The 26204-nt window shown below is 45.4% G+C and overlaps 1 protein-coding gene across 1 annotated transcript in view; it reads right to left on the bottom strand.

Moving 5' to 3' along the window:
• LOC142749454 (uncharacterized) overlaps nt 1–26204 on the bottom strand; it is a 168645-nt gene that overhangs the window by 122324 nt on the left and 20117 nt on the right. The window lies entirely within an intron of this gene.

Below are 26204 nucleotides of genomic sequence, written 5' to 3'. Positions count from 1 at the left end.
GCAAAGAACATAGTAAGCCCACATGTCGGGACCTGGGAATCTTGGACCTAGCACAAATTTCACTAGCGGCGACGTAGGCCTTAACGTCTTTAAGCAACCCAGGCCACCAATAGGTTCTGGAAATGAGGTGTTGATACCCAGGATGCCTGGATGGCCAGATAGTGTGGAGTCATGATTCTCCCTGAGCAACCTTAGCCGAAATTGCAGGGGAACAAACAGCTTGTTCTCAGGAAGGTTCTCGGGAGCAGAACCTTGATAAGCCGAAATTTCGGAGGCTAAGTCTGAATCCATAGGATTATACATGGGGGCAAAATACAAGCGGGATCCTCCTCAGGAGGAGGGCTGGCCATGAAGCTACGCGACAGAGCATCAGCTTTAATATTTTTTGACCCAGCCCTATAGGTAACCACAAAGTTGAATCTCGTAAAAAACAACGCCCTTCGAGCTTGTCTCGGGTTTAGCCTCCGGGCAGATTCTAGGAAAACCAGATTCTTGTGGTCAGTAAGAACCGTTACCTGGTGCCTAGCCCCCTCCAGGAAGTGGCGCCACTCTTCAAATGCCCATTTAATGGCTAAGAATTTGCGGTTGCCAACGTCATAGTTTCTATCAGTGGAGGAGAACTTCCTGGAGAAGTAGGCACAGGGACGGAGATGGATGAGAGACCTAGTACCCTGGGACAAGACAGCACCCACTCCCACCTCGGAGGCGTCAACTTCCATGATGAATGGCTCCATTTGCTTAGACTGAATCAGCACTGGGGCAAAGACAAAGCTCCTCTTAAGGATCTCAAAAGCCTGGACCGCCTCCAGAGGCCAGTGGAGGAGATCAGCACCTTTACGAGTGAGGCCCGTAAGAGGCTTAGCGATGATTGAGAAGTTAGCAATAAATCTCCTGTAATAATTAGCGAACCCCAGGAAACACTGTAAGGCCTTCAGGGAGGCAGGGCAGACCCATTCTGCCACAGCCTGAACCTTGGCAGGGTCCATGCAGAATTCGTTAGGAGTGAGGATTTGACCCAAAAATGGTATCTCCTGCACCCCAAACACACATTTTTCGGTCTTTGCAAAGAGTTTGTTTTTCCGAAGGGCCTGGAGCACCAGTCCTTGGAAAACACAAGTATATCATCAAGGTACACTACAAGAAATACCCCCAGGTAGTCTCTTAAAATCTCATTTATGAAATTCTGGAAGACCGCGGGAGCATTACACAACCCAAAGGGCATGATGAGATATTCGAAATGACCTTCGGGTGTATTAAACGCAGTCTTCCACTCATCCCCCTCTCTGATCCGGATAAGGTTATATGCCCCCCGAAGATTGAACTTAGAGAACCATTGGGCCCCCTGAACCTGATTGAAGAGATCAGGAATCAAAGGAAGGGGATATTGGTTCCTTACAGTGATCTTATTTAAACTTCGGTAATCGATGCACGGCCTAAGACCACCATCCTTCTTCCCCACGAAGAAGAAGCCTGCACCTACCGGAGAAGTAGAGGGGCGAATGTAACCCTTGGCCAGGCTTTCCTGGATATATTCTCTCATGGCTTCACGTTCAGGACAAGAGAGATTAAATATCCTACCTTTAGGGAACTTAGCTCCTGGTACCAAGTTGATTGCGCAATCGTACTCTCTATGAGGAGGTAACTCTTCGGAGGCCTTTTTAGAAAAGACATCAGCGAAGTCCTGAATAAAATCAGGTAGAGTGTTCACCTCCTCAGCGAGAGAAACCAAATTAATAGAAAAACATGACGTCATGCATTCATTACCCCATTTAGTAAGATCACCAGTATTCCAGTTAAAAGTGGGCTTATGCATCTGCAACCAAGGGAGGCCTAAAATCAAATCGGACGATAACCCCTGCATCACTAACACAGAACACTGCTCCAAATGAATGGAGCCAACAATGAGTTCAAAAACAGGGGTATGCTGCATAAAATAACCATTAGCAAGTGGAGTGGAGTCGATACCCACTACCGGGACAGGTTTAGGCAAATCAATTAGTGGCATAGCTAGAGACATGGCAAATTCCACAGACGTAATATTAGCAGCAGACCCTGAATCCACGAAGGCACTGCTGGTGACAGACCTTACATCAAAAGAGACCTGAAAGGGAAGCAATATTTTATTAGGCTTCATGTTAACGGGAAATACCTGTGCGCCCAAGCGACCTCCCCGATGGTCACTTAGGCGTGGAAGTTTTCCGGCTGCTTATTCTTGCACCTGGGACAGGAGTTTAATTGATGCTTGTCATCCCCACAGTAGAAGCAGAGACCATTCTTCCTGCGGAAATCTCTACGTTGTTGGGGATACACGGAGGCCCCGAGTTGCATCTGTTCATCCGAGTTCTCCGTGGAAGAACGAAGCGACGGAACCTCTGGAGCCATCATAGGGGAGCCAGAGGTAAAGGCACCAGAACGTTCAAGTCGTTGTTCCCTGAGATGTCGGTTAAGACGTACCGCTAAAGGCATAGCATGATCTAGAGAGTCAGAGGTGGGATAGCTAACTAACTGGTCTTTAAGGGCGTTCGACAGACCCAATCTAAACTAGCACCTCAAGGCAGGGTCATTCCACCGAGAAGCTACACACCACATCCTAAAGTCAGAACAGAACTCCTAAACGGGTCTCTTTCCCTGACGTAAGGTCACCAGCTGACTCTCGGCAAAGGCAGTCTTGTCAGTCTCGTCATAGATGAGCCCGAGAGCAGAAAAAAAAAGGTCAACAGAAGAAAGTTCAGGGGCATCAGGAGCCAAGGAGAAGGCCCATTCCTGGGGGCCGTCCTGGAGCAGGGACCTAATTATACCCACTCGCTGGCTCTCAGAACCTGAGGAGTGGGGTCTCAATCGGAAATAGTCTGCAACTCTCCTGAAAAGAGAAAAAAGTCCTCCGGTCCCCTGAGAACCGGTCAGGCAACTTGAGGTGGGGTTCAAGAGGTGAGGTGAAGGGTACTACCTAGGTAGCATCACGCTGGTTGAACCTCTGAGCCAGGTCTTGGACCTGTAGGGAGAGACCCTGCATTTGCTGAGCCAGGGCCTCATGGGGGTCCATAGTAGAGTCAGGGACCAGGGTAAGAAAAGGTATAGGGCCTGTGATTATGTAATGAATCGGGGTAGGGAGACAACAGATGAGCCCTAATCTACTCGAAATTCAGTCCCTGCCTACTTGCAAGGCCCGTCCTAAGTGACGGCGTACAACTGGACGATGGTCCCTATGCTCAGTAAGTGCAAGACAGACAACACAAGACAAGGGCACACAGAAGCAAAGGGGAAAGTAGGGGCAGTTGCCCACGGAAAAACCGTGAACAACAGGCAGCGGTGAACGAGCCGAATCAAACCAGGAGAGTACGTAGTAGCAAAACAGAGCAGGAGAATAGTCAGGCAAGTTAGGGTCAATAAGTTACAGCGGTCAATAAGGTAAATAGCAGGAATAGCAGAGCCAGGAAACCAGCGAATCACAGGCAAGGAACAAGCTGCAAGTGAGGGTATAAATAGACCAAGGGCGGGAGCTAGAACCGTCAGGCCAGGCTTTGATAGGTTCTCCCTCTCCTCAGCCTGCAAGCCTGAGTGGTAACAGATCGCGTCACTCTAGCAAACCTTGGAGCTGATGAAGGCTGGTTAACCCCGGGCGTCGACACAGAACCTGTGTCTGGCAAACCCTTTACAGTGTGTGTATATAATGCCTTCGAAAAGTCTTCAGACCCTTTCAATTTTTTCATGTTTATTTATGTTGAGTCTTGTGCTAAAATAAGTTTTTCCCCATCATTCTGCACTCTATACCCCATTCCGACAAAGTGAAAACAGAATGTTAATAATCTTTGCTAATTTATTGGAAAAAAAAAAATGAAAATAAGTATTCAGACCCTTTACTCAGTTGAAGCACCTTTGGCAGCGATAACAGCCTCCAGTCTTCTTGGGTATGATGCCACAAGGTGAGCACACCTGGATTTGTGGATTTTCTGCCATTCTTCTCTGCAGATCCTCTCAAGCTCTGTAAGGTTGGATGGGGACCATCAGTGGACAACCATGTTAAGTTCTCTCCAGAGATGTTCGATTGGGTTCAAGTCAGTCAGGGCTTTGGCTGGGACACTCAAGGACATTCACAAAGTTTTACCTAAGCCACTCCTGTGTTGTCTTGGCTGTGTGCTTAGGGTCATTGTCTTGTTGGATGGTGAACCTTCTGTCCAGTCTGAGGTCCTGAGCACTCTGGATAAGGTTTTCATTAAGAATATCTCTGTACTTTGCTCCATTCATCTTTTCCTCAACCCTAAACAGTTTCCCTATCCCAGCTGGTGAAAAACACCCCCACAGCACGATGCTGCCACCACCATGCTTCACTGGAGAGATAGTATTGGGCAAGTCATGAGCAGTGCCTGGCTTCCTCCAGACATGATGCTTAGAATTGAGGCCAAAAAGTTCAATCTTGGTGTCATCAGACCATAAAATCTTGTTTCTCACAGCCTGAGAGTTCTTTAGGTGCTTTTTTTCAAACTCCAGATGGGCTTTCATGTGTCTTTAACTGAGGAGAGGCTTCTTTTTAGCCACTCTGCCATATAGCCCAGATTGGCAGAGTACTGCAGTGATGGCTGACCTTCTGGAAGTTACTTCCAACTGAACACAGGATCTTTGGAGCTCAACCAGAGTGACCATTGGTGTAATGGCTGTGGTCAGGGACCACCGGCATTACTTACCCGCCAACGGCCGCGACCGCAGACCTGTGAGCTCTGGCATCTCCCTCTGTAATATCCATGGCCGTGGACCGTCAGGATTACTAACCCCTCGACGTCCGTATCCATGGTCTGGTAAGCGCGGGCACGCATCTCCTCCCCAGGAGACACCAGCGCTTGCTTCCACTCTGCGGTGTCCCGTAGGGTGCGCATGCACGCTCGCGCCCAGCCTTAAAGGGCCAGTGCGCACACATGTAAAACATCAGCAATCAGCCCATGATCACCCTGGACTATAAGAAGGGCCCTGCCCCTTTGCTGATTGCCTGAGCGTTCTTAGTATTCCCATGTTAGTCCTTGCAAATGGTCCCTTAATGTTCACCCATGCCCTGCTACCTGCATCCTGTATCCCGTACTGTGTTCTTGTTCCTGAGCCTGTTAGTGCTTGGAGTCGTGTCCTACTGCACCTGTGTTCTTCCGCCACGTCTGGCACATCCTACTGTACCTGCTGTCATCCGCCACGTCTGGCGCAACCTGCTGCAGCCAGCTCTATCTGAGCTAAAGCCTCTGCCACTGTCTGGGCTATTCACGGAATTGTAGTGTGGAAGTTTGTATTGATTGGGTGCTCTGTTGTACATATATCTGACATATGTGGAACATATATCTGACATCAAGCGAGCACTAGAAGTGGACAATTTGGAAGCATTCAAACCTGTAGCCCGACATTTCAGGTTACATCATTCCTGAGATCCATCTCAATTGAAGGTGAGAGGGATTGATCACATCATATCGGGTATGAGGGGAGGGGCTGTTAAACAAAAGTTGGCACAAAGTGAAACCCGTTGGATTTGGACCCTTGAGACAATGTACCCATATGGCTTGAATGAATCTTTGAGTTTCGCTCAGTTTCTATAACCATTGACTCCTAGCGGGTCCAGGTTTTGTATCCGTTCTATGTATTGTATTCTTTATGTTGCTGACTACCCTCTCCTTTTTCCTTTCCCTGTTATAGGATTGATCTATATATAGTTTCAAGAAGCATCGACAGAGTGGACGTAGTAGAAAGGGTGTGGGAAGATTTTGGCACTACGTCTTCATGAATCACTAACTACGAACGTGTCTTCATCTCTAATTCCTCCTTTCCTTCCTCGCGTGCCATTATATTTGGGATATATTGATCTATATTGCATTGTAATAGTTGTTTGACTTGCCCTTTTCTTATTTCCGCTTTCCCATTCTCTTCCCTTCTTCCCTTCCCTTCCTTTTCCAGTCCCTTTCCTTCCCCTCTTTTTTCACTTCCAACAACACTTAGGGTATGTTCACACGCAGAGTCAAAAACGTATCAAAATACGGAGCTGTTTTCAAGAGAAAACAGCTGCTGATTTTCAGACGTTTTTTGTGCCACTCGCGATTTTCGCTGCGTTTTTCACTGCGTTTTTTACGGCCGTTTTTGGAGATTTTTTCAATAGAGTCTATGAAAAACGTCCCAAGAAGTGTCCTGCACTTATTTTTCGTGGCCGTTTTTTTACACGGAAAAAAACGACGCGAAAAACGCTCTGTCGAAACAGAACGCCGTTTTCCCATTGAAATCAATGGGCAGATGTTTGGTAGCGTTCTGCTTCCGATATATCATGTAATGATGCAGAAATCCATGTGTGCACATCATGCACACATGAAGAACCGCATCAGAAAAATAAAAGACAATAAATAATAATAAAAAAGTGTGTATGTGTCTACTGTATTAATGTAACCAATCTACAAGTGAAAGTACTGGGTAGAGAGTGATGGAAACATATGTGTATTGTACAGAAATAAATCATGTGACAGCATGTGTGCACATATGAAGAGATGCTGTCACATGATTTTTTTCTGTACAATACACATATGTTTCCATCACTCTCTACCCAGTACTTTCACTTGTAGATTGGTTACATTAATACAGTAGACACATACACACTTTTTTATTATTATCTATTGTCTTTTATTTTTCTGATGCGGTTCTTCATGTGTGCATGATGTGCACACATGGATTTCTGCATCATTACATGCTGTTACACAGCACACTGGTTTTTTTCTTGTTTATGTCCTGTTTTATAAACTTCCCATCCACATTTGTTACTCATCATTTGTCATCTTCATTTGTAATTCACACATCGGTCCATTATTGATGTATTTACTTTTACATTGGACCATCTTCATATAAATTTCTTTCACATTTTTTTCATATTGATAGATGTCCCCCCAACAGATATTATTCTCACTAACTCCCGTTTTTTTATAGGATTTTATATAAACTTCATCTACTACTCTGTAATTAAACTTTCTACCCACATATATAAATGCCCTTAACATAGTAAGGCAATGTATTATCGATGGTTCTATGTGGTCTTTGTTCCTGGTCATTTATCATTTCTTTCATATGACTGTTCTTCTTAGCTTCATACTCTACCATACATGACTTTCGTTGTTCCGGGTCCGACTCGCCGGATGAGAACGGAGGTATTGTGCACTGACAGGGGGGGAGTGGCCTAGGCACCTTTCATCCGCTGTCTACTCTCGGGGCTGGATGTGGGGGGCATTGTCAGACATCGCTACCTCACATCCTCCCCGATAACGCGGTTCCGGAAGTGGGGCGGTGGCCATCTTTGTACTCCCTGCCTGACGCCGTTGGCTTCCTTCCATTGGGGACCGGCGATTTCTGACCCGGAACACATAGGTCAGGGAGTATATAGGAGGGGGTCCCGCCAGGATGATGCCACCCCCAGACGAAGGCATTTGCCGAATCGCGCGTCGGGTGTTGGCCTCTTCCCGGTGCAGGACCATGACTTTGGGTATGTATATTACTTAGAACAGGTGTTTGTGTTTCATGATTTTGGCCTGATGTGATTCTGCCCTTTAGTTATGGGCTGCACAGGTCTTAGCTCTGCATCTGACATATGTTTAGTCCACTAGTTCATGGCCATTGGCTGTGCTACCTGCACTCTCTAGCACTTTACACTGGGCTATTGTTGTTACTATATTGATTATCTAGTTACACACCTCATGCAGGTTGGTTGCCCTCTTTTGGACTCCAATGTACACATGCGCTTGTATCTTTATATCTACGCATGATCATGCTCAGGGGCGTAACTAGGAAAGACTGGGCCCCATAGCAAACTTTTGACTGGGGCCCCCCCCTCTGCTGGGTATCACACCCCCCCCTTGTAGATAGTGCCTCCCTATAGATTCCACCACACAGCGCCCCCTATAGATAGCACCATACACAGCCCCCTGTAGATAATGCCATACAGTCCCCCCTGTAGATAACGCCATACAGCCCCCCCTGTAGATAACGCCATACAGCCCCCTCTGTAGATAACGCCATATAGCCCCCCCAAAAAAAAAACGGCCTATAGTGTGTCCTACAAAAGACATGTATCCCCTCTCCACAGGATAGGGGATACATGTGTCATCGCTGGCAGCGATAAGAACGGGGGACCGAAAGTCCCCCGAAGTTCTTCATGACGAACCTCGGACTTCCGGCGTCTGCGCAGTTCAATAAAAATGAAAGGAGCGCTGGTCACGCAAGCGCACAAGAACGACTGGTGCACAAGTAATTTCCATGGAGCTGCCGACACAGACCCCGGAAGTCCGAGGTTTGTCATGGAGAACTTAGGGGGGACTTTCGGTCCCCCGTTCTCCTCATCGCTGGGCGTCCCAGCGATCCCACATGTATCCCCTATCCTGTGAATAGGGGATGCATGTCTTTTGTAGGAACAACCCCTTCAGTGGCTTCGCGCTGTAGCAGCCAAAGCGCCTGCTAGCGGAGCCTGCGGCCATGGGATGGGGCCGTGCCGGCGGGTGGCACGGGCCCCCTCATGCTGCAGGCCCCGTAGAAGTCGCTACGGCTGCTATAGCGGTAGTTACGCCACTGCGTATAGGTTTGTACGGCGTAAAACTACAGCTCCCAGCATGGCCGGAACAATGGTAAGGATATGCTGGGAGATGCGGTTTCACAAAGAAAATCATACCACCATCATCTCGCTGCAGATCATACAGTGACTACAATACTGATTAGAGGCAAAATAAACATTTACATTAAGTGACTCACCGGTGACGTCTCAGATTCTAGTTCTTTTCTTCTCCCTCCGGTTCAGACATCTATGATGGATTTCTCCCGGCCATGACCCATTTCTGCAGTTTTCCGTTTAGATGTCTTCAGCTTCTCACTTTTAAAACATTTCTGCACCTATAAACAAAGTTAAAATTCTCAACACATCTAAATATAACTGTCACACACACAAACCGTGCCCCCTGTAGATAGTGACCTACATAGAAGCCCCTGTAGATAGTGCCCAGAGCTGCAAGGCAATAGTGCTAACCACTGAGCCACCGTGCTGCCCTACATATAGCTTCCCCTATAGTTAGTGCTCCACGTATAGCCCACCTCTGTATATAGTGTCCCACATATAGCCCACCCCTGTAGACTGTGCACTACATATAGAACCCCCTGTAGATAGTGGCCCACATCCCCACATACAGACCTCCCCTGTAGCTAGTGCCCCAAATATAGACCCCCCTGTATATAGTGCCCCACATATAGACCCCCCTGTATATAATGGCCCACATATAGACCCCCCTGTATATAATGGCCCACATATAGAGCCCCCTGTATATAGTTGCCCACACCCCCACATATAGACCCCCCTGTAGCTACTGCCCCACATATAGACCCCCCTGTAGCTACTGCCCCACATATAGACCCCCCTGTAGCTACTGCCCCACATATAGACCCCCCTGTATATAATGGCCCACATATAGAGCCCCCTGTAGCTACTGCCCCACATATAGACCCCCCCTGTATATAATGGCCCACATATAGAGCCCCCTGTATATAGTGGCCCACACCCCCACATATAGACCCCCCTGTAGCTACTGCCCCACATATAGACCCCCCTGTAGCTACTGCCCCACATATAGACCCCCCCTATATATAATAGCCCACATAAAGACGACCCCCCTGTAGATAGACCCCCCCACTATAGATAATGCCATTCACATTTGTATGAGGAAAAAAATATATAAACTTGACATACTCACATGATCCCGTTCCCACGCTGTTCGCTGGCGATGCAGACATGCTCTCTTCTGAGCATGTCTGCAGGAGCTGAACGAGCGTCCTCCAATGACGCTGATTGGCGGGGCAGAATGACTTGCCCCGCCAATCAGCACCTTCCAAGCATGGAAGCGGTGCGATGATGTCATCGCGCCGCTAGCCAATCAGTGTCATTGTAAGGCACTGGATGGTCAGGCACGGAACATGCCCGGCCATTCAGTGCTAATACATGTATTTGGCTGCCGCTAGCACTGGGGCCCCCTCCGGTGCTAGCGACACCTACAGGCATGAGATGGCCTGTGTAAGGCTCGGCAGCGCGGGCCCCACAGTAGCGGCGCTACCGCTGTATCAGCCAAAACGGCTGCTAGCGGCGCCACCGGGCATTTGGGTGGGCGTGTCGGCTGGCGGCACGGGCCCCCTCAAGCCCCGGGCCCCGTAGCAGTCGCTACGGCTGCTACCGCGGTAGTTACACCACTGATCATGCTCTATATACAAGTTTCTTTGGTCTTTGCATAGGTTGACGCCTTCTCATTGTGTGACTCATCTTTTTATTCTGTTGCGTCTATCTGTAATAAAATCTATTTATTTTTAGACTCAATTATTTTTGTGCCAGAGTTTATCATTTTTCTAGTCTATAGGTGTCTCCGAGTTGCTTTTGATCAATGCACCAAGTTACGCTTGGTTATTTAATGCAGATTTCTCATAGCGATATAGATGATTGATTGAGATACATATTCACTTTTTCGTTTCAATAGTTTTTTATTGATTTTTACATGAAAACAGAACAACATTTCGCAATTAAACTTTGCGATATTATTGGTACAATCAATCATCTCTTCATACAAAGCAAGAATTGAAGCAATCGCGATTGGAGAGATGACATTGTGTCATAACATAAAAAAGAACAGAAAAAGAATAAACCGGCAAAGAAGAACATGTAAGCCACATACATCATCCTGATAAATCTTAATACACAATGCCCTTAAGGCCCATTGCACCTTCATGTTATGTATTGTAATACACACTAGTTGACCATGGATTCCATGTTGCTGTGAATTTGTGGAACGAGGAGTTACCCAAGGAGATGATTTTTTCATATGCATATGTCGTGTTAATAAGTATGATCACTTCTCTTAACAGAGGAGCAGCAGTTTCCTTCCAATGGCGGGTTACCACCAATTTGGCCATGATTAGGATTTTGCAAATCAGGCATCTTAATGCTACAGGTATTGCATCCATTTCTATAAACAACAGGGCCATCTGGGGGGATTGTGCAATTCTACATCTGGAGACTATGGACACAAGATCAAAAACCTGAGACCAGAACGGAAGAAGTGTGGGGCATGCCCACAGCGTATGGTAAAGAGTGCCGATATGGCCACATCCTCTCCAACATAATGGAGATGACTCAGGGAACATCTTGTGAAGTCTATCCGGGGTGTAGTACCACCTTAGTGAGGTCTTTATAGCAGCCTCTACGTGTTGGATACAGGGTAATGCTTTGTAAATTAATTTAAATGCAGATATCCATTTCTCTTCTGAAAAAGAGCAGTTCAACTCTCTTTCCCAGAGCCGCATATGGTGTGTTTTGGAAAAGAGTGAGTGTGAATGTAGTAAATTATACACAAATCTCAGGCCCTTACTGCGTTTAGAGAGATACCCAAACATTTTAAAAAGACATACAGCATCAAAATTGTTACATATTCACTTTTTGATATTACACATTGTATCACTAATTCTCTGAGTAACTTCCTCTCAGCCCTCCTTGGGTATAGTTGGTTCTCTATACCCACAGAGCATGACAGTACGCTCAGGCCATGGACCCCGCTAGTGAACCCAAGACCTTGACGACGACACAAGCCATGCTGGCAGAGATGCAAGACCTTCAGTCACGGCAAGACCAACTCCTCCTGTCGGTGAACGCCATTGCACATCGGCTGGTTGCACAAGCCACAGTCATCACGCACCTATTCCTGCTGTTCCTCCTGCTACACCTCCTGTCAGTACCAGTGCCGACCCCGATGCTTCCTGTCGCTACCCTCTCACTATGATGGAGACACAAGGTCCTGCAAGGGATTTCTGAATCAGTGCCAGATCCACTTCATGGGCAAATCCTCTTTGGGAACATCAGGGACCAGAGACTCGTGACTTGCAGTGTTTTTTACAGACTTTCTGTTCTATATTTGAAGAACCTGGGAGTGTTTCTTCTGCTGCTGCATCCCTGCTGACCCTACACCAGGGAGACATCTCCATGGGCGAGTATGCCATTCAGTTCCGTATGCTGGCTGCTGAACTAACCTGGAACAAGGAGGCCTTGGTGGCTACATTCTGGCAAGGACTGTCTTCTGGGATTAAAGACGTGCTTGCCGCTCGTGATCTGCCACCTACCCTGGACGATCTCATTCTACTAGCCACCTGGGTTGACATGAGGATCCAGGAGCGTTCCCAAGAGGTTCTCCGGGAGAGAGGATTTCCTAGGCTGGCTTCTACTTTCCAGCAATCCCTACTGTCCTATTCAGTCATCCCACCCAAGGAGCCTATGCAGATGTACCGGGCCAAATTGTCTACGCAGGAGAGACAACGCAGATGCACTTCAGGACTTTGTCTGTATTGAGGCCTCGGAGGCCATGTTGTGCGTTTGTGTGCCCAGAAGCCAGAGAGACCCCAGTGCCTAGGATTGGTTGGAGAGACAACCCTAGGTGGCACGGCACTAAATAATAAATTCCCTTCCAAGCTGACCATTCCTGTGACCATAGTGTCCGGCGAGAAGACATACTGGGTTTCTGCCTATCTGGACACAGGATCCGTGGCAAACTTCATACAGCAAGACCTAGTGGACCATCTCCAGTTGCCCACTGTTCCTCTGGAGACGTCTTTGGTTGTCGCCTCGGTGAATGGTCTTGCTCTGCTCGATTCAATCGTGTCTGAGACTAAGCCACTGAAGCTCCAAGTTGGAGTTCTTCATACTGAACTGAATACCTTCCTAGTCTTGCCTAAAGCCATCAATCCGGTTCTACTGGGCCTGCCTTGGCTCCAGCTGCATGCTCCTGTCCTGGATTGGAGTTCCGAAGCAGTTCTCCAATGGGGCCCCAAATGCCCCCACCGCTGGCTGTTACCATTCCATCCCATCCAGTCTTTTCTGCCTGGCGGGATTGCCTAGTCATTTTTCTTGATTTGCAGACGTCTTTAGCAAAAAGGAGGCTGAGATGCTTCCTCCACACCGGTCTTACGACTGTCCGATTGAACTGGTCCCAAATGCTTCTCTTCCCTGTGGACGGTATATCCTCTCTCCTTGCCAGAGACTCAATCCATGTCGGCCTATATCAAGGAGAATTTGGAGAGGGGTTTCATACGAAAGTCTTCCTCCCCGGCCAGGGCCGGGTTCTTAGTTAAAAAGACGGATCTCTTCGACCCTCCATTGACTACCGTGGTCTCAACCAGATCACGGTCAAGAACAAATAACCATTGCCACTAATATCCGAACTGTTTGACCATATTCGAGGAGCCAGCATTTTTTCGAAACTAGACTTGCGTGGGGCTTACAATTTGATCCGACCAGGTGACGAGTGGAAGATGGCATTCAACACCCGAGACGGGCACTACGAATACCTGGTGATGCCCTTCGGACTGTGTAACGCTCCAGCGGTCTTCCAGAACTTTGTCAATGATACCTTCCAAGATCTCCTCTATGTCTGTGTTGTAGTCTATCTCAATGATATTTTGATTTTCTCTCCAAATCCGACGACTCATCGGAGGCATGTTCGTCAAGTGCTACTGCGATTAAGGGAAAATCATCTGTATGCTAAGCTGGAAAAGTGCGCCTTTGAAAAAGATTCTCTGCCCTTCCTGGGCTACATCATCTCAGATCAAGGTCTCAAGATGGACCCTGAGAAGGTAAAGTCCGTCCTGGAATGGCCACGTCCTCAAGGCCTGAGGTCCATAGAGCGGTTTTTGGGATTTGCCAAATTCTACCGGCAGTCTATCCCAAACTTTCCTCACTGACGGCTTCCATCTCTACCCTTACCAAGAAGGGTGGGAACTCCAAGGTGTGGACTCCAGAGGCAGAATATGCATTTAATAGCCTCAAGAAAGCCTTCACTTTAGTCTCGATCCTCCATCATCCTGACGTGTCTCGGCAGTTCTCATTGGAGGTGGATGCTACTTCTGTTGGTGCAGGTGCACTTCTGTTCCAGAGCAGCTCCAAGGGAAAGGCAGTAGTATGTGGCTATTACTGGAGACTTTTTTCCTCTGCAGAGAGCAACTACTCTATTGGGGATCGGGTGCTGCAGGCCATCAAATTGGCTCTGGAGACGTGGAGACATCTGCTAGAGGGCGCAGTTCGCCCCATACTGATATACACCAACCACAAGAACCTCACCTATCTCCAGTCAGCTCAACGACTGAACCCCGGTCAAGCCAGTGGGTCGATGTTTCCAATTTGTGCTCCACTACCATCCCGCTGACAAGAATGTCAGGGATGATGAACTTTCCAGGTCATTTGTGACGGATGACACGGTGGAGTCCCTTCAAAGTATCATAGACCCGTCCTGCATTGTCACTGCCAATCCTTTGCAAGTTAGAGACATCCCTCTGGGGAGGACTTTTGTTCTGTTGGTAGACAGGAGAAGAATTCTCCGCTGGGGACACAGCTCTAAACTGGCTGGGCACGCTGGTGTTCGTAAGACCCGAGACCTGATTACTCATCATTTCTGGTGGCCCACGCTACCCAAAGATGTTTTGGACTTTGTTCACTCCAAGCCTGCCGGCCTGCCCCCTGGCAGCACATTGCGATGGACTTTGTCACAGAGCTTCCTCCCTCAGGAGGATGTAACACTGTCTGGGTGGTGGTGGACCCGTTCTCGAAGATGGCACATTTTATCCCGCTGACCTGTCTTCATTCTGCTCCTCGACAGGCAAATCTCTATATCCAGCACATTTTCTGTTTGCATGGCTTGCCCCTGCACATTGTGTCTGATCGGAGGTTAAGTTCACCTCGAAATTCTGGAGAGCCCTCTGTAAACTCCTGGATGTGAGATTGGACTTTTCTGCATTTGGGGACTTTCTGCAAATCTGGCAATAGACCCGGTCCTCTATTTTGCTAGCAGTCGATCGCATGAAGCAAAAAGCGGATATAAAAAGAAGAGAGTCGCCTCAGTATCTTCCAAGTACCAAAGTCTGTCTGCCCTCACGGAATACTCGTTTAAAGGTGCCTTCGTACAAGTTTGCTCCAAGGCTCTTCGGATCCTTTAAGATACTTCAACAGATAAACCCTGTCAACTATAAGCTTCGGCAGCCTCCTACCCTCAGAATTCCCAACTCCTTTCATGTGTCCCTCCTAAAACCGGTGGTCCCAAACTGCTACAGTAAGACTTCCAGTCCCGCAGTTGCTCCCAGCGGTTCATCTGATGTGTTTGAGATGAAGGAGATCCTGGACTGCAAAAGGGTAGGAGGAAGGACTTTCTATTTGGTGTACTGGAGAGGGTTTGGTCCTGAGGAGAGGTCCTGGGAGCCAGAAGAGAACCTCAATGCCCCTACCCTCATTAAGAAGTTCCTCTCTCGCTCTGGTCCCAAGAAGAAGGGGCATAAGAGGGAGGATACTGTAACATCCATGGCCGCAAACCATCGGGATTACTCACCCCTCAACGGCCGCAGCCTTGGTCTGGTGACCGCATCTCCTCCCCAGGAGACGCCAGCGCTCACTTCCACTCCACTCTGCTGTGTCACTAAGGGTGCGCGGGCACGCTCACGTATGGCCTTAAAGGGCCAGTGCTGCACAATTAAAACATCAACAATTAGTCCATGATCACCCTGGACTATAAGAAGGGCCATGCACCTTTGCTCATTGCCTGAGCGTTGTTAGTATTCCCATGTTAGTCCTTGCAAATGGTCCCTTAGTGTTTACCCATGCCCTGCTACCTGTATCCTGTATACCGTGCTGTGTTCTTGTTCCTGAGCCAGTTAGTGTTTGGAGTCGTGTCCTACTGCACCTGTTGTTGTCCACCATGTCTGGCGCATCCTACTGCACCAGCTGTAATCCGCAACGTCTGGCGCAAACTGCTGCACCCACCTCCATCCATGCTAAAGCCTCTGCCACTGTCTGGACTATTCAGGTAGCCTACTGAGGGACTTTGTATTGATTGGGTGCTCTGTCTGGCCAGCTGCCTCCCCGCTACGGCGGTGCAGCCTAGTGGGTCCACATACCCACAGAGCGTGACACCCTCCTCTGAGACGCTGGCACATAGTACTGCCCTCGGCTGCTTGCTATGAACAGGGTTTCCTCGTGCTGGCCCTTTAAGGAAAATGCACCAGGAAAATCTCCCCTATGCTATCCCAGCATACCAGGAACAATAAAAAGGACTCTGCCCTCTTCCTCCTTGCCTGAGCGTTGTTGGGTCTGCCCATATTCGTAATTGCAAATAGTCCCTTAGTTGTATCCTGTGTTCCTGTATCCCATAATTGTGTTTGTTCCAGTGCGAAGTATAGTTTGTGAGTCGAGTCGGTTATCTGTACCATGTGTCATCTGTGCCACATGTCATCTGTTCCATGTGTCATTATGCCAAATGTCATGACGCCGAGAGTCTGCCTATCTGCTACCCAGGTACTCTTGTCCTAAAGACTTTCATTGACTGTTGTTTGACCAGCTGCTACTCCATTACCGCGGAGTGGCCTAGTGGGTCCTCATACTCTATAGCTGTGACAATTGGGTACTTGGTCATCTCTCTTACCAAGGCCCTTCTCACCTGATTACTTAGTTTGGTGGGGCGGCCAGCTCTAGGAAGAGTCCTGGTTGTTTCAAACATTTTCCATTTAATAATTATGGAGACCACTGTGCTCTTGGAAACTTTTAGTGCAGCAAAAAAAATAATTCTGTTTTCACTTTGTCATTATGGGGTATTGACTGCAGAATGATGGGGAAAACTATAGATTTTCTATTTTATTTTATGTTAGCACAAGGACTCAACATAACAAAATGTGAAAAACATCAAAGGCTCTGAAGACTTTCTGAATGCAATGTGTAGATAGATAGATAGATAGATAGATAGATAGATAGATAGATAGATAGATAGATAGATAGATAGATAGATAGATAGATAGATAGATAGATAGATTTATGGCAGCGTACATTCCGGCCAAAAAACGGCACCACAATTTGGTGCATTTTTTCATCCGGTATTCCCTGTGGTGCTCAGGGCGAATACCCTGTGTGCAGCTGATTTCTGTGGTTTTGCCTACTGAAACCTCTCCTGAACATTTGGTATCGTGGAGAAGTTGCAGCTTACCATACATTTTAGTATTATATGCCAGCCACTCAAATGTTAGAGATGGCTAGGCTGAGTCTGCCAACAACAGAGGCCACTGTTTGTTAGTGGCTTTCTACTCTGACTATAAGGGCAGGGTCCCGCTATGAGCTCTATATACCCTAATAGCACACATGGAAAAGTCCATGACCAACAATGCATCAGTTAAGGGTGTCAACATTGAGGTTACCCCAATGCGCGTTTCGCGGTGATCTGCTTCCTCAGGGGGTGCATGAGGAAGCAGATCACTGCGAAACACACGTTGGAGTATATACTGGTTGTGCAGGACCACTTTACTGGCACTTTCTCTTATTCCAATGATAGGAACTCATGAATAGGAATAGTATTTATAGTCACTTGGGGTTATAATAGAAATGTACTTATTCACATACAGTCACCCATATATTATGTGTATGTAGATAATTCTACTACAGTGATATGATATGTTCTGATCCAGCATCGCTGGTCTTTTCCTACTATACTATGTATAAATACTAAAGTCTTTTGCCTTGTTGTATCAATTTTAATATTGTTTGTCGTATATGTATGACTAATAAAATTTGTTATATTTTTAAAAGTAGATGGCTATATACTCCTTTCCTTTCGTATGTCACATTATATATGTAGTTATCTATTAATTAATGATAGGAGGGTGTTTTGTTGAACATTACCTAGCCCTAAATAGATATGCCTTAGGAGTTTGCATATTAGTACAACCATTAAAGTAGTAGGCCCATGGTCACATAGTGATGGACACTGTATGGACTAGATTTACTTTTCAAATTGAGACAGAATTCTGGCGTATATGCCGTGCGCCTCATTTATTAAAGGGTAACTAAACGTTTGACAAACTTCTGACATGTCATAGTGACATGTCAGAAGTTTTGATTGGTGGGGGGCCAAGCACTGAGACCCCCACCAATCGCTAAAATGAAGCGGCAGAAGCGCTCGTGTGAGTGATCAGCTGCTTAGTTTCTGCTCTGCCTTTTCCGGAAAGGGAACATTCTATTGAGCCCGTACTCCGATACATGGATTTCCGGAAAAAGCCGAACATACACGAAGCGGCCAAACAATCACACGAGCATTTCAGCCGCTTAGTTTTAACGATTGGTGGGGTCTCAGTGCTCGGACCCTGACCAATCAAAACTTCTGACATGTCACTCTGACATGCCAGAAGTTTGTCAAACGTTTAGTTACCCTGTAACTGCTTTAGATACTGGTTTTGACATGCTCCACAAGGGGGTGTGGAGCAAAGTGTCTAGCATGTCTAGCTAGATGTGCCAAATTTATAATGCAGCATACACAACTTTAATAAATGTAGCTTATTTTCTGACTGTCCTGTCTAAGTTTGAACTGTTTAAAACTTAGACATTATTTGTTTATCTGCCTCTATGTGTTTAGTCAGAGATTGAATGGCCTAGGGTATATTTTGTACTCTGCACTGTGTTGTAAAATTGCTTTGCCGTGTTTAACCACTTAACGACCACCCACCGTCTTTTGACGACATGCAGTGCATGTGCTTAGTCTACAGCGACGTCCTCTAAGCAGGAGCTGTAACTAACAGCTCCTGATCTTAGAGAAGCCTGCTGAATACAGCTGGGGTCGGAAACCATTCGGACCCTATCTGTTTAAGCCATTGATCTTGTCCGTGACCGCGGCAAGATCAAAAGGAACTCCCCTCTTTGATCACGTCATCGGAAACCCAGTGACGTGATCAAAGAGCACAGAATCCCTCTGCAGTTAGCTCTGGGGACCTACAAAGGACCCCGGGGCTGTCTGTTCAGTTTGCCTGCTGTTTGGGCACACTATGTGCTGCCCTAACAGCAGCCTGTGTCGAAGTGACATAGTGTAATGTATTAGTATACAGGAGTATGCTAATACATTATAAGTAAAAAATAAAGTTGTAAATAAAGTTATCCCTTAATGTGATTAAAAAAAGTCACAAAAAATAAATAAAAAAAGTCCAAAAAAGTAGTTATTTTGCATAAAATATATTTTACTGCCCCTACACTAAATAAAAACAAATAACCTACACATATTAGGAATCTAAAAAACCGAAATAACCTGAAGAATTAATCTAACGGGTTATTTAGCATGAAGCGTGAACAGGATAAAAAATAAACAAGAAAAACGATGCAGAGAATCGCTTTTTCCTATATTCACGCTGTAAAAAGAATTTTTTTCCACCTCCAAACTGTGAAAAAAATAATAAAATTTCTCCCGCATAAAACAAGGCCTCATACGGCCACGTTAATGAAAAAATAAAAAAGTTATGGCTGCTGAAATGCAGAGAGGTAAAAAATGTAGCTGGTCATTAAGACCTTTTCAGGCAAGGTCATTAAGGGGTTAAAATCATAGTTGTAACACCTCATTTTCAAAAAATGGCACGTAAAAAGACGCCCGCGAAAAAGAAGTGCATGTCACTTCTTAGGACGTTTTTGGAACCATTTTTCATTCACTCTATAGAAAAACAGCTCCAAAAACGGCCGTAAAAAACGCAGCGAAAAACGCGAGTTTGATTAAAAAATGGCTGAAAATCAGGAGCTGTTTTCCCTTGAAAACAGTTCCGTATTTGCAGAAGTTTTTTTAGTAAGCGTGTGAACATACCCTTAGCCTTTTGGTATGTCCTTATAGCTTCTGCCAGCTGCCATTTGTACAATCACTCCCAACATGGGAGCCGGACGCTGTTTAGAAATTTGGAGACAACTTTTCCTGGCTTGTAGCCAAAAATAGGGAGGGGGGTGATATTCCCTCCCACATTTACAGCAGCTATGTGTTAGGTTGCTTTGCCTTATTCACCCTGCTGTAATTCTGGGAAGTGCTCCCTCTGATGGCAAACATAGGAAAACATGTCAAATTACTATTTCATTTTGAATACATCCCACCATGTGGAAGAAAAAAAAATACAGCAAAATATGTAAAAAATATAATAGAAATAATTAACTTACTTAAAAAAAAAAGGGTTTAATTCATGGCACATTCCCTTTAAGACCTTTTCAGGCCCGGTCATTAAGGGGTTAAAGATAATAATGCTTGTTGTGGCCAGATTTAATCGAATCCAATGTGTTCGAGTGAGAATTTTCTTAGTATGCTAGCCATTTTATCCTTGAGAAGTCAATACTGTGAGCTAACTTGCCCCAAATTTCAAGCAATATATACAGTTTGTCTCCAAATAAAGAATTGGATTGTTTCTTGGTTTATGCACTTTGCACTTTATTGTTATAATGCAATATGAATTTTATACTATTTGAGATTAATTGTATAATTGTATCAAGTGGCACTTGAATACTATGACCTCTATCTTAGCACATGTTGTATTGCTTGAGAAAGGCCCCAGTGAGTTGGACTGAAACATTGCATAAGGTGTATAAAGTCTGCTTTTTTTTCCCCTTGTCATCGCTTGTATATAATAAGTTACTGTGCAGAAACAAGTTAAACAGCTCATTGCAACTAATACACAAACAAATGACAGTCACCGTGCAACAAGTTGTTACGTTGTTTGGGAATGTGCCCATTTGCGGGATGTTTTCCCAATCCTTTTTTCCCCCACTGGATACAGGAAATAGACCTGCTGTATTCAGTAGCTAAACAAAGAAACATTTAGGGTATGTTCACACGGGCTATTTTCGGCCGTTTTTCGGGCTGTAAACGACCCGAAAAACGGCTGAAAAATCGGAAGCAGAACAACTACAAACATCTGCCCATTGATTTCAATGGGAATTGCAGCGTTCTGTTCCGACGGGGCGTTTTTTCATGCCTCGTTTTCCAAAAACGGCACGTAAAAAGAGGCCCACGAAAAAGAAGTGCATGTCACTTCTTGGGACGTCTCTGGAGCCATTTTTCATTGACTCAATAGAAAAACAGCTCCAAAAACGGCCGTAAAATACACAGCGAAAAACGCGAGTTTGATTAAAAAACGCCTGAAAACCAGGAGCTGTTTTCCCTTGAAAACAGCTCCATATGAAACTATTTGCTAAGATCCTGGCACAGAGGTTGACTCCGCTCTTGCATAACGTGATACATAATGACCAGGTGGGCTTTATGCCATCGCGTGAGGCACGGGATAATACCACTCGAGCGATTAATTTAATGTACCAAGCAGCTATTGCTACCCCTCCCACTTGTTTTCTGTCGACGGATGCGGAAAAGGCCTTCGACAGAGTCAACTGGGATTTTATGCAGGCTACCTTGCGGCACGTGGGCTTAGGGGCACATATGATAGATTGGATTTCGGGTCTCTACTCTTTCCCGTCGGCACAGGTCAAGGTCAACGGATATTACTCCCCATCATTTGCAATCACCAATGGCACAAGACAGGGCTGCCCTTTGTCCCCATTAATTTTCATTTTATGTTTGGAGCCCTTCTTGTGCCATATTCGCTCCAATCCTGACATTGCGGGCATAACCCTGGGCGAAAGGGTCCATAAGGTTGCTGCCTACGCGGATGACCTACTCTTCTTCCTCACGGCTCCCAGGATTTCCTTGCCCAACCTAATGGCGGAGTTAAATAGATATTCGAAATTATCTAACTTTAAGGTCAATTCAGCTCAGTATTTTCAGACGTTTTTGAGCTTGCGTGTACACATACCCTTAATCTTAACCCCTTCCCGACATCCGCCGTATATATACGGCGCTGCCGGGAAGGTGTTCCCGCAAAGCGCAGTACAGTTACGTCGCGGTGATGGTGCGGGCTCAGAAGCAGAGCCGGCACCATCACCGCGGGGTGACAGCTTTATTATACGGCTGGCACCCTCCTGTAACTGCCAGGACCGGAGCTATTCTCCGATCTGGCAGATTAACGCCTCAGATGCTGCGCTCAATATTGCGCAGCATCTGATAGGTTTTAACCCGACCGGCAACCCAGTGACGTAATCACTGGGTTGCTGTGGCAATCGGACGCCAGATAATGGCGCCCGAGTCTGCCTTGTACGGGAGCCTGCGGCGAGTCCTCATAGGCTTGCTGTCAGTGAATAACTGACAGCGCTAATACACTGCACTATGTATGTAGTGCAGTGTATTAGAGTAGCGATCGGGGCATCAGGCCCTCAAGTCCCCTAGTGGGACAAGTTAAAAAAGTAAAAAAAAATGAATAAAAATGTGGTAAAACAATAAAAACACACACGTTTCAAATAAAAATAAAGCTAAACTGACTTTTTTCCCATAGTAAGTCTTTTATAAAGGGAAAAACCGTAAAAATTCAAAAAACTATACATAAGTAGTATCGCCACGTCCGTAACGACCCAAACTACAAAACAGTTATGTAATTTATCCCGCACGGTGAACGCCGTAAAAAAAAAAACATGAAAAACAACGCCAGAATCTTTGTTTTTAGGTCACATCTCCTTCCAAAAAAATGCTATAAAAAGTGATAAAAAAGTCACATTTACTCCAAAATAGTACTAATAAAAACGGTAATCCCTGACACCGCTTTGTGCACGCAAAAATAAGAAAGTTATGGGTCTTAGAATATGGCGACACAGAAAACAAATGATTTTATAAAAAAAAGTGATTTTATTGTGCAAAAGCTGTAATACATAAAAAAAACTATATAAATTTGGTATCGCCATAATCGTATCGACCCGCAAAATTAAGCTAACATGTAATTTAGGGCGCACTGTGGATGCGGAAAAAAAACCAATAAGAAACTATTCCAGAATTGCTTGTTTTTGGTAATTTCCTTTACCAAAAAATGAAATAAAAAGTGATCAAAAAGTCGTATGTGTTCTAAAATGGTACCAATAAAATCTACAGCCCGTCTCGCAAAAAACAAGCCCGCACACCGCTCAATCAACTGAAAAATAAAAAGGTTATCGCACTAGTAATGCAGTGATGAAAAAACATCTCAATGCGCAGGCTGGAGCGGAACATTCCTTCAGTTTCAGGGCGCTAGTATTTAGGAACTAGGAAAGGGAAGGGACATAGCACATCCGCTGGAAGCGAGGGCACCCGTATTATACCAGCGCAAAACTTTCCCAGCAATATTTCCCAAACTACGAAGGAGAAAAAGTCCCCAAAAGGTGCATAGCGTTACAAAAGGGGGATAAGAAAGAAAACCGTTTATCAGTGTGACACCGGCCTGCGCATAACAGATCGCTTCACAGCGTAACACACATCTATGGATAATTGTATTATTTACCCCATTATTATACCCTCTTATTATGCCCTGATGTTCTCCGCACAGATTACATATGCCACCACATTATAAACTGAAATACCAGCAAAACCCCAAACAGAACTATTACCAAGCAAAATCCATGCTCAAAATGGCAGGCTTTCCCTTCTTAGCCCTACAGTGTGCCCAAACAGCAATTTATGGCCACAAGTAAGGCATTACCATACCCGGGAGAACCCGCTTAACAATTTATGGGGTAAGATTCTCTAGGGGCACAACATATTGTGCGGTGAATGGGCAGATCAGTGGAAAAATTGCAATTTTCACTTTGCACCATCCACTGCGTATTCATTTCTGAAAAACACCTGTGGAGTCTAAATTCTCACTACACCCCTTGATAAATGCCTTTAGGGGTGTAGTTTCTAAAACGGGGTCACTTTTGTTTGGTACATCAGTGGTTTTGCAAATGCAACATGGCGTCCGCAAACCATTCCAGCAACATCTACGCTCCAAAAGATAAATACCGCTCCTTTTCTTCTGAATGCTCCCATATATGTAAACAGCTGATTCTAACCACATATGGGGTGTTACCGTACTCCGGAGAAATTTCTTTACAAATGTTGGCGTGCTTTTTCTTCTCTATTCCTTATAAAAATGAAAAATGGTGATCTAAAACTACATCTTGTTGTAAAGGATCTGCCAGGCACAGCTTCTGTGTCTACGCCCATAGGTAATCAGTCTGCACCTGCTTCTATGTCTGTGAGACTGACTCCATCTTCCAACACTCAGGATGGCAGGCTTAGGAGTTGGAGAGCCTATCACAGCCTGGCCAGACGGAGCTAGCTCCCGCCCTCTGTCTATTTATACCTGCCTTTCCTGTTCCTCCTTGCTTGTGATTCTTCTCGTTTGGTTTCCTGGCCCTGCTGTAGCTTCTGAACTATTGGACCCTGCTTCATATTGACCCTGGCTTACTGACTACTCTCCTGCTCTGCGTTTGGTTCCTCGTACACTCCTGGTTTGACTCGGCTTGTTCACTACTCTCCTGCTCTGCGTTTGGTACCTCGTACACTCCTGGTTTGACTCGGCTCGTTCACCACTCTTGTTGCTCACGGTGTTGCCGTGGGCAACTGCCCCATTTCCCTTAGCTTCTGTGTACCCTTGTCTGTTTGTCTGTCGTGCACTTATTGAGCGTAGGGACCGTCGCCCAGTTGTACCCCGTCACCTAGGGCGGGTCATTGCAAGTAGGCAGGGACTGAGTGGCGGGTAGATAAAGGCTCACTTGTCTGTTTCCCTACCCCCATCATTACACTTGTTGGGAAAAAATAATATTTTTCATTTTCATGGCTTAATTCTAATTAATTCAGCAAAAAACCTTTTCACTATACCCCTAGATGATTTCTCAGGGGGTGCAGTTTCTCAAATGGAGTCACTTTTGGGGTGTTTCCACTGTACTAGTACTACAGGGGCTCAGCAAATGTGACATGGCTCCCAGAAACCATTCCAAAATCCAAATGGTGCTCCTTTCATTCTGAGCCCTACCGTGTGTCCAAACAGATGTTTATAACCACATGTGGGGTACTGTTTTACTCGGAAGAAATTGCTTTACAAATGTATTGGTGCTTTTTCTCCTTCAGTCCTTGTGGAAATGAAAAAAAAAAATACCTAAACCTAAATTTTCTTTGAAAAAAAATGTTGATTTTCATTTTTACAGCCTACTTCCAATAAGTTCTGTAAAACACCTGTGGGGTCAAACTGCTCACTATACCCCTAGATAATTTCCTCATGGGGTGTAGTTTCCAAAATGGGGTCACTTGTTGGGGGTTTCCACTGTTTTGTCCCCTCAGGGGCTTTGCAAATGTGACATGGCCTCCGCAAACCATTCCTGCTAAATTTGAGTTCCAAAAGCTAAATTACACTCTTTCCCTTCTCAGCCTCGCCGTGTGTCCAAATAGCCGTTTATTACAACATTTTGGGTATTGTTTTACTCGGGAGAAATTGCTCTACAAATATTATGGTGCTTTTTCTACTTTAGTTCTTTTGGAAATGAAAAAAAATTAGCTAAACCTACATTTTATTTGAAAAGATGTAGATTTTCATTTTCATGGCCTAGTTCCAAAAATGTTTGCAAAAATAACTGGCGGGTCAAAATGCTTACTACACCACTAAGTAAATTCCTCGAGGGGTGTAGTTTCCCAAATGGGGTCACTTTGGGGGGTTTTCACTGTTTTAGTTCGACAAGACCTGTTCAAAGCTGACATGGTGCCTAAAATATATTCTAATAAAAAGGAGGCCCAAAATCCACTAGGTGCTACTTTTGCTTCTGAGGCCGGTGCTTCAGTCCAGTAGCACACTAGATCTACATGTGGGATATTTCCTAAAACTGCAGAACCTGGGCAATAAATATTGAGTTGCATTTCTCTGGTAAAACCTTCTGTGGTGCAAAAAAAATGGATTCAAAATGAATTTCTGGAAAAAAATAATGAACTTTGTAAATTTCACCTCTATTTTGCCTTAATTCCTGCGCAATGTCTAAAGGGTTAATAAACTTTCTAAATGCTGTTTTGAATACTTTGAGGTGTGCAGTTTTTAAAATGGGGTGACTTATTGGGGGTTTCTAATATCTAAGGACGTCAAAGCCACTTCACAACTGAACTGGCCCCTGTAAAAATATCATTTTTAAATTTTCTTGAAAATGTGAGAAATTGCTGCTAAAGTTCTAAGCCTTGTAACGTCCTAGAAAAATAAAATGATGTTCAAAAAACAATGCCAAACTAAAGTAGACATATGGGGGATGTTAATTAGCAACAATTTTGTGTGGTATAACTGCCTGTCTTACAAGCAGATACATTTAAATTGAGAAAAATGCAAATTTTTGCAATTTTTCGCTAAATTTTGGTGTTTTTCACAATTAAATACTGAATGTATCGGGTAAGTTTTGCCAGTAACATAAAGTCCAATGTGTCACGAGAAAACAATCTCAGAATCGCTTGGATAGGTAAAAGCATTCCGGAGTTATTACCACATAAAGTGAAACATGTCAGATT

The sequence above is a fragment of the Rhinoderma darwinii genome, chromosome 3 (assembly GCF_050947455.1).
Source record: "Rhinoderma darwinii isolate aRhiDar2 chromosome 3, aRhiDar2.hap1, whole genome shotgun sequence".
Taxonomy (NCBI): domain Eukaryota; kingdom Metazoa; phylum Chordata; class Amphibia; order Anura; family Rhinodermatidae; genus Rhinoderma; species Rhinoderma darwinii.
The sequence above is the reverse complement of the archived record's forward strand: the minus strand, read 5'-3'. Positions and strand labels throughout refer to the sequence as shown.